Here is a 9305-nt window from a genome sequence, read left to right as displayed (position 1 = left end):
GCACATGTAAGGAGATCTGTCTCTCTACACTATATCCCTAGAGGCACTGGGCCACTCTATGTGTGTGCGTGTGTGTGTGTGGAATGAGAGAAAAGACACTAAGCCAAGCATGTGACAGACCAACAACCTTGCAAACTATGAACAGACAACAAGACAGTGGATGGAGTGAATAAACGCCAGGCTCTATCAATGCTAAGCACTGTACAAGGTAACAAGAGCTTATAAAATGAACAGCTAGAGCACAAACAAACAAAACAAGGTGGAAAGCTAGTCAAACAACAGTCGCTGAAAAGCCAAGAGCTCAGAGAATGAAGTGCGAAGGCGGTTGAGGTAGACTTTAGCTGTTTTTCACAGTATATTTTGTTTATGACAAAAGAGGAGAGCGAGTGTTGGTTTTACTTTTTTGTGTGAACTTTTTTCAGTAGCTGATAGGTTAGTGTGTCTCACCATAAGGCATTGTTAGTGCAAAAATCAGCTGTGCGGAAAAGTTTAGACAAATGGTAAGTCTGTAGTTTATTTGCAAACACTTGCAGATCCTGTTAAACAAGAGTGTTCACAAGCATTTTCACGATGCATCATTAAACGTCCATATTGGCAACACTGAACGGAACTTATTTGGCTGATTATTGCTGCTGAAAATGGTCAATTATTGTCATGTTTTGGACTGTACTAGTCGGTCAGACCAGGAAAAACATTTGGAGAACTACAGAATGCCAAAAGTAAGATCAAATCAAGAAGAAGAGTGCAAAAACTGTCTGAGGAACAAAAGGCGTTTGTGGTTGGCCAAACTGAACCAGGATTTCCAGGGCAAGAATCCGCATCCAGGTGGCTGACCAAATTCTGACATAAGTGCAAATCCTCTATAATAAGAAATGTTTCTTGAGCACCAAATGAGCGTAATTAGAATAATTTATGAAGGAACTGGAGTGGAGTAATATCTGGTAAAAAAATCTCTTTTTTTCAGTCAGATTCTAAAATATATTAAAAAGAAAACATTTTTTTTAATTGTAATAAAATTTCAATAATTAATAATTTGCAGTTAACTTTATACAAAAGTATATTATTCACAAATTATGGCTAAGCAAAATCTTGTTTTCTACACTTTTCTACAACTGCAGAACATATTGTTAATTCTATTAATGATTCCCTGTTTGTTAAAAACTAATTAAAAAATACTTAATTTTTTAACCAAATACATGCAGCCTTGTATGGGTCAAAATGATCCATTTTTCTTTTATGCCAAAAATCACTAGGGTAATAAGTAAAGATCATGTTCCATGAAGATATTTTATAAATTTCCTTAAATATTTAAAATCTTTGATTAGTAATATGCATCGCTAACTTCATTTGGACAAATTTAAAGGCGATTTTCTCATTATTTCGATTTTTTTGCACCCTCAGATTCCAGATTTTCAAATAGTTGCATCTCGGCCAAATATTGTCCTATCCTAACAAACCATACATCAACGGAAAGCCCCATATGACTGGTTTTGTGTTCCAGGGTCACATTTATAAAATCATGCTGACCCCAAACTTTTAAAAGGCAGTGTTAGATATATCATACAAACCATACAAATGTATTCTCATGCACCTGGACAAAAGACAAATGTGGGTCAGAAGTAAACATCTATAAAACGAAATGAAAGCATACACAGTTCCACCGCTGTTACCTCAACTTATGGAAAGAGAGCGGGAGGAATGGAGAGAAGTACTTTGACAGATTGGCTTGTTGCCTTTGTGGCTTCCAATTCCCCCAGTCTCTTCCAGCAGCAACTTGCGCTAAAATATTAATAATCTCTGACTTTTGTTTCAAATGGAAAACAAATAAGGGACTGCGGCTTTTCTCAAAGCAGCAGTTCTTCAAAGTCAAGATTTATGGTGCGGTTTAGAAAGCTCTGTGGTGAGAACTTTCAGACTGAATTTAGAAAACTTCACTTTGCAGCGCTGACTTATGAAGCTTTTACACAAACATGGCTTTCTTGACAAGTTGAATGAATCTAAGAAAGAAGCCTCTGGCACGAAGAGACAAAAAAAACCATCTTCTTTTAGCCTGGAAATACCTTCAATGGAGCAAACAAAGGGAGTATATTCACATTACAGTCAAGCTACTTGAACTTGACACCTCGGCTAATTGTTACCGTAGCCTTGGGAGTAAAGCTATACAGTGCGAGATTCAGCACAGCGTAAAGTGCCTTTGCAATCTGAGAGCTAACGATGGGACAATGGCTTATAGACACTCTCTCTCTAACATGCGCTAGTGTACCAAACATCGACCTTGTTAGATAGGCAAGGGGTAATAGTTTCCATTAGGTAGGCTGATAGCAAACGTCTGCGGCGAGCGAGGAGTGATTTAACACACACTCTCAGGCACGTACTACTTTAATTTCTCCGTTTAACAGGAGCGATTTAACGGATGCTGCTTACGCCAATTAGAGTGCATCCGGAAGCTCGGCATGTGGGAACTGTTGATGCAAGCACTCTCAATGGGCCTCTGTAGCTCTCTATAGCTTGGCTGCTTTACGCTTCTCGCTCTAGTTGTTATGTGAATGAGAGCAAAAGCATCTATAACATGAGACTTCACAAGGACTTTTACTTGCAACCAAGTCCAAACAAGAGGATTTGCTCTTTCTCTACTGAAGTAACAAATGAAGGCTCATTACATGCCTAAGACTGACAAATGAGGAGACAAAGATTAAACAGATGATCAGAGAGAGACAGAAAGGGAGACATGGCACAAAAGAAACCTTACTTGCACGGTCACTGGAGAAGCCAGGCCCCAGAGAGGAAGAGATTCATTTCTCCTTTAGGGTTATTCATGTGCTCAAGCACCGGAATCGCACCACTTAAAAGGAAAAGAGATTGAGTTTTCTATTAGTATGGCACACAGGGGGATCCTGTGCGTGGGGGTGAACACATTGTCCTTGTTCTGTCAGTAGTAAACCTACTGCAGGTCAGGACAGTTTGAGGCAATGTGTCACAGATTTCACCAGCCTAACGTAATGATATCTGACAGCAGAGCCCCGAATCTAACTTTTAGTGGTGTAAGTATGAAATATAATGTTTTATCCAGGTTTCACGTACAACCAGGGCCTAAAACTTTTTGGCACACCTGCCAATGGCCGGTGACGTGATGAAATTTACCGGCCAAAATGTTTTTTTTTTTTTACTGGCCTTGAAACTCTTTTTGCAAAAACTAAACATATTTACAATGTTTTTAATTTGTCCTGCTACTGGTGTCTCTATTAAATGCATTTTCCCTCAATTTGACATACATTTCAGTATAATTGAATGCTATTATTTCTTATTTTTAAGCTCTGAAATATGTAACTTTTAATTTAAGTGATTTTAAAACAATCTTGACAAACTATAAATTGTATATGCATAAACTATACAAATTAATCTTTATTCAAGCTACAAATGTTAATCAGCGACTAGAACAGTTGAGTCATGATTTATCTTTTTCTTTTGTTCTTTGATTTCTATCAATGACAGACTTAAGCAGGTTTTACTTTAAAAGCAGCGCGGTCTCTTTAAAACCTGATGCACATGACACGGATCTGACACATAACCGTTTTTCTTCCAACTCTTTACGGTCATTTAAGACTTTATAACTCATTTAAGGCTACTTTTATGAGGTAATTCGCCAAAACCACGCATTTTGACATATTGTGTGTTTTCGTCCATTGAACTGTCTGAAGCAGCTCAGTGCTAACTTTCAAACTATACTTCACTGCACCTTTTAATTGGTGTAACCCCAGGTATGTGTCGCCACATTCTCAGGATATAATAAATAAAGAAGGGAAAAGTGAATCTAATAAAATAAAGCAGTAATATCTTCTCAGGTAAAACTAATTAGAACAGTGTCCAGAGACAGGCTGGCTATCACACACTGCTCTGACCTTTTCAGCCCGTTTGTATCCTATTATTTGATTTGCTCTTGATGCTTATGATAGAACAGCTAATCAGGATGATCTTGTGTTTGGAAAAGATTTTAATTGTTTATGTCAGAAACAGCGATGGCTGTTGTTTTCACTACATTGCATTGTAATATTTTGTAAAAGTTTTACCCACCAACTGGCAAGTGACATTGTTACATGTACTCGCCAACGCCGAGTGTTAATTTTAGGCCCTATGTAGAACTATGAGTAAGTTGCGTTAGTGAAAAGTAGGGTTTAGACCCAAGAATCGGTTCTTAGTCGCAATCATTTCTATTTATATCAAAATTCTGGAGTCGCATGGTGTTGGGTTCTGTCAGCGGTTCACGTTTGTGCATTCTGGAATGGGGCACCAAAATACTTTGTGTGGTCACATTTAAAATTCAGGCAATAGGAATTAATGCGATCGGAAAAGTCATGTGACGGCAAAAGGATTTCGCAACAAGTTTGAGTTGGTCTCATGAATTTGCCTTGTTGACCAATATAAAGTTGCTAAGTATGAAAACGACTATATCACTAGGGTGTGCAAAGAGGCAGAAAATGTCAATTTTAGAAACATTCTAGAAATTTTGGATTGGAAACTTGCATAATTTTTTTTTACTTAAATTTTCAATATCAGAAACATTCCAGAAATTTTGGAATTTTTTCGTAAACCTATACATCGCTACACTAATGACAATACACAACAGACCTTGTTGCCTGCAAAATTATGCTTTAAAATTTGCGGTGACCACACCTAGGAAAGGGCGATATGGCCAAAAATGATCATGATAAAAAATTTTCATATCAGTCGATATAGATAATCATCACAATTAGAGATGCACCGATTGCAATTTTCTTGGCCGATTCCGATTTTTCAGTAAGTGTGACCTGCCGATTCCGATTTTTGCCGATTCCGTTGTTTTTTTTTTTTAAGAACTGTAATGAAAGCATAGGCCTATACAGAAATATTTTCTTTAATTAAATTTATTTTATAATAAAATGAATTATTAAACATTACAGGATCTTCTTACAACAAAATAACTTTAACAACAAAATAAAGTGCTTTGTGCCTTCGAAAAAGGTATAAAATTAGTTCCTGTAACTAACATAGTATAGTTATATTAGCAAAAATCTTTTCCTCAATGTATTTTTTTTTATTTTATAATAGAAGAAATGTATAAACATTACAACATCTTCTCATATTAAAATAACTTTAACAAAATAAAGTGCTCTGAGCCTTGAAAACATTAGAAATAAAATATAAGTAACAAAGCAGGCATACAAAAATCTACTTTTCTTCAATGAATTTTATATGGAATTTTTTTTAAAACATTAATTACAGGATCATCTCACAACAATAACTTTAATAACAAAAAGTGCACTGTGTCTTCAAACAGGTAGAAATAACAATGCTCGTACTAAATGCTATTACTTAAGCATTAATGGCAAATTATTCTTGATAAAGAGAAGCATTTCTGCCTTGTCACCAGTTAATCCAGCGGTACTACGCTTCAGAACATTCATTCACATTTGCGCTACAGCACCGCATACAGCGTCTTCACACACAGATGAAACTTACTAGAGAAGTGTAACATAAATGCATCTGTAAATAAATACAAATTAAATTCACGTCGCGCACGCTTTAATTACCTTCAAATGGAACATATACGCTCGCTTCGAACTATTAGTGTGTGAAGAGGCTGTATGCGGTGGCACAGCGCAAATATATGAATGAATGAAAGTGTAGTAAACGTCAACGGATTTCCCCTGCTCAGGGAGTAGGGAGCAATGAACACTGCGCAGGGACCATGTCAGTCGGAACACAGTTCATTCACGGAGCTCACTTCTAACGAGCGGGTTATCTGAATCAGGTGTGTTAACTAACAGAGACATGCAAAATATGCAGAGCGGGGGCGCGATCTACCACATGTCCAGCCAAGCTAAACAATCTTGTGTCATCGACTGTGAGTGTGCGCGTGGCTGTGACGTAATTGCATGCGCCACTGGCAATAAAGGGATCGGCTAGGAATCGGCAAGAGGAGAAATTGACCGGCTAGTCACCGATCCGGGCCGATCATGAAAAAAATCGGCCGATTCCGATCACTAGCCGATCAATCGGTGCATCTCTAATCACAATAAATCTTCAAATCCTCAGTAAAAATGCTATAGCTTTAAGGATTTTAAGGACTTCCAGAATAAAAAAAAATACTGATAGTTTACTCACCCCCATGTCTTCCAAGATGTTCATGTCTTTCTTTCTTTAGTCGCAAAGAAATTGTTTTTTGAGGAAAACTTTCCAGGATTTTTCTCCATATAGTGGACTTCCATGGTGGCCAGTGGGTTGAAGTTCCATATTGCAGTTTTAGTGCAGCTTTAAAGAGCTCTACACGACCTCAGTTGAATTAGGGTCTTCTCAGACATTATGTAATCACGTTGGTGAAAGTACCGACCCAGTGTTTACAAAGCAAATGTGCAAAGAAAGTCAAACGCCCTTTACAAAAAAAAGGTTAAACAACGATGTCAGGCGATTTTGAAGTTGGAAGAGAAAATGAGATGGAGTTTTTTGCCCTACCCTACCTTTTTGAAACGAGGTACACTAACCATGTATGACCTTTCCAACATGATTACGTAATTCGTGAAGTCATAGACGTGCATCACAGAGCTAGTGCAAGATAAGCTTTTGTAGTTCAAAAACACAGAATTTTTTATCTTTTTAGAAAATGGCCAATAATTTTGCTTGCTATTTCTCAGCTGGGATCGCCCTTTGAAGCTGCATTGAAACTGCAATTTGGACCTTCAACCCACTAGCCACCATTGAAGTCCACTACATAAAGAAAAATCCTGTAATGTTTTCCTCAAAAAAAAAAAAAAAAAGAAGACATGGGGGGTAAATTATCAGGAAGTTTGTATTCTGGAAGTGAACTTGAATATCCCACATTTCTGCCACAATACCAAGGTGCAGTTAGTGTTACTACAGTAAATCCATGGTAAATGATGGCAATTTGTAGACTAAAAAGCCTTCGGACTGTATGGTTGTGCACAATATTTCTCGGTTTATTATAGGATTATAGGGGTCGATTTTAGATACGGCCGAAGACTTAGCAGCGAGTCAGGGTTGCCAGGTTTTCACAACAAAAACTAGCGCTATCGCATTTTTGGGGGGATCCTCCAGAAAAAATATCAAATAAAATAAAATATGCATTCCAGGGGCTAAATATCATGTTACTGTAATCGCTTCAACAGTTTTAAAGTGGCCCAAATCCATAGGAAAACCACAGACTGTAGTAAGCTTGCACTACACCGCTGTTTGAACTATGAGTCAAGCGGATAAATGTTCCGTGTGGCGTGGTTCAAATGTTTTGTTCCGTTTTTGGTGCATAAACATTTAAGAAAATGATATTGTTATAATATCATTATCATTTTAATGCCCAGTCCTAACCGCACTTTATATAAGTTAGTGCAACCCATGAATGAAAGACGTTGAAGAGCTGTTGTTTTAGTCAATTTAAAGTACAGATCAATTTGATTCCTGAACCAGTGACTCCTATAAGTCTTCTTTTTAGGCAATCAAAAAGATTCAGAGAAAGCAGTCATATTTACGTGATTTTCCTCCTAAACCATTTTGGCTTAAACCACAGCCAATTTTATTGGTCAGCTCAATCATGCAGTCACTTGTAAAGAAAAGTTTGCACTTTATGGATTCATTACCAATGAAATCTTGCAAAATGGCTGCATTGTGAGCTTGCACTGTTTGGGGAAATCACGGCACATTTGCAATTGCAGTTGGAAGTCAAAATGGAAATATTAGTACCTTGTTCATACATTTACAAGCTGTTAAAAGTTTGAATTGAGCAGCAAGATACCAGCAAAGCTAATTTGGTCACTCACTGTTATGAGCTTCCTACTGACAATACGCGCAAACAACAGTTAAAAGATGAGATATAGCTGGACTTTAATGAGGAGCTCACAGCAGAGAGTCAGAGCTGCTCGTAATTACTGCACACTGCAGAGGAAGGAGGGGAAAAAAGCCTCTTGAAACACGACCGCATTCATCCAGTTGTCAGCTGAATACATTTAAAAGGCACAAATGTCCCCTTAGCTGCAGGTGAAACCTATTAAAAACTTGGCTGGAAAACGCTCAAGCTAGCATACGGTGTGAAGCACCAGTCTGGCTCCCAGGGGTGGGCATCATAATCGGAAATATAGGCACCTCTTTACCATGAAAAACGACGATTCAACAGAGTGTCACTTAATCAATGGTGGACCCCACAGGGGAGAGGCGGCTACAGCCCGTGGGCTCCCACAAGCTACTGAGCAATGAAGTGAGAATAAAAGATGGAGGAGGGTTTGATAGAGGTCGGACAAATGATTAGGCTCCCAAGGTGCTGCTGGAGAGCCCGGTCGGCCCCACTCGGAGGGAGCTACTTTAACGACATCATCCATCCTCAACACTCTGCGACAGGAAAAGAGAGAAAACACAAAAAGGAGAACTGTGAAGAGCGAGAGAGACTGAGCGACGGGGAGACGGACAGAAATAAAGAGCTCTAGTTACAGACAGAGACAGCGTCTGTCTCCAAGGTATCAGACAGACTCAGTCAGAGAGTGAACAGGGTAGACAGCCAACAGGAACACATGGCCTAAAACTGCATTTCGTCCAAGCTGCTACTCACTTTAACAGCTACCAGACTGTCAATGACAGAGTTAACGTGAAATGGCATTCACAGTGTATTCTACCTTCGTACTTAGACATATTTCTGAGTAGAAAATTCATAGACAGCGACTAAATTGTAGAACAGGGCTTAATTTGTATTGTATAGTGAAAAATTAGACTTTACATATCAGATGAAGCCAAGGGTATATTTGTAGCAAATTGTGATACAAAAAATACATTACAATCCTTTAGGGTCACATTTGACAAAAGCGGGACAAAAAGGTCAAGGTCAGTTTCAAACTTAAGAGACTTTTGCTGTTTCCTAGTGTTAAATATAGAAAAAAAATTTTTTTAAGTATGACATTCCACCACCTCAACATAACAGTCACTGGCCACAAGCAAATCACACAAAAACAAGAATTGAGATTGTAATTTCGGCAAATCGTAAAATGCTTACCAGCTGTTATGAGGCTCTGTTGGTTGTTGCTTTATTTTGAAGATCTTTAGTAGACAAACGTCTGTTAAAGTGAAGTGTGTGCTGACTGCCAGTCAGTTAAATGCTGTCTGTTTTCTGAAAGGATGGAGGTGGATTCTTACCACCTTATCTCCTCAATTTTCACTTGCACATTACACAGTTCCCCATCTCTCTGCCTGACAAGTGCTTCCCTGTTTGTTATCTCGCCTCTTCGCAATATTGAACTGTTTTCACCAGAGTCCTCTATTCAACACCGATCAAT

The sequence above is a fragment of the Garra rufa genome, chromosome 12 (genome assembly GCF_049309525.1).
Source record: "Garra rufa chromosome 12, GarRuf1.0, whole genome shotgun sequence".
NCBI lineage: Eukaryota > Metazoa > Chordata > Actinopteri > Cypriniformes > Cyprinidae > Garra > Garra rufa.
Note: the sequence above shows the minus strand (reverse complement) of the source record.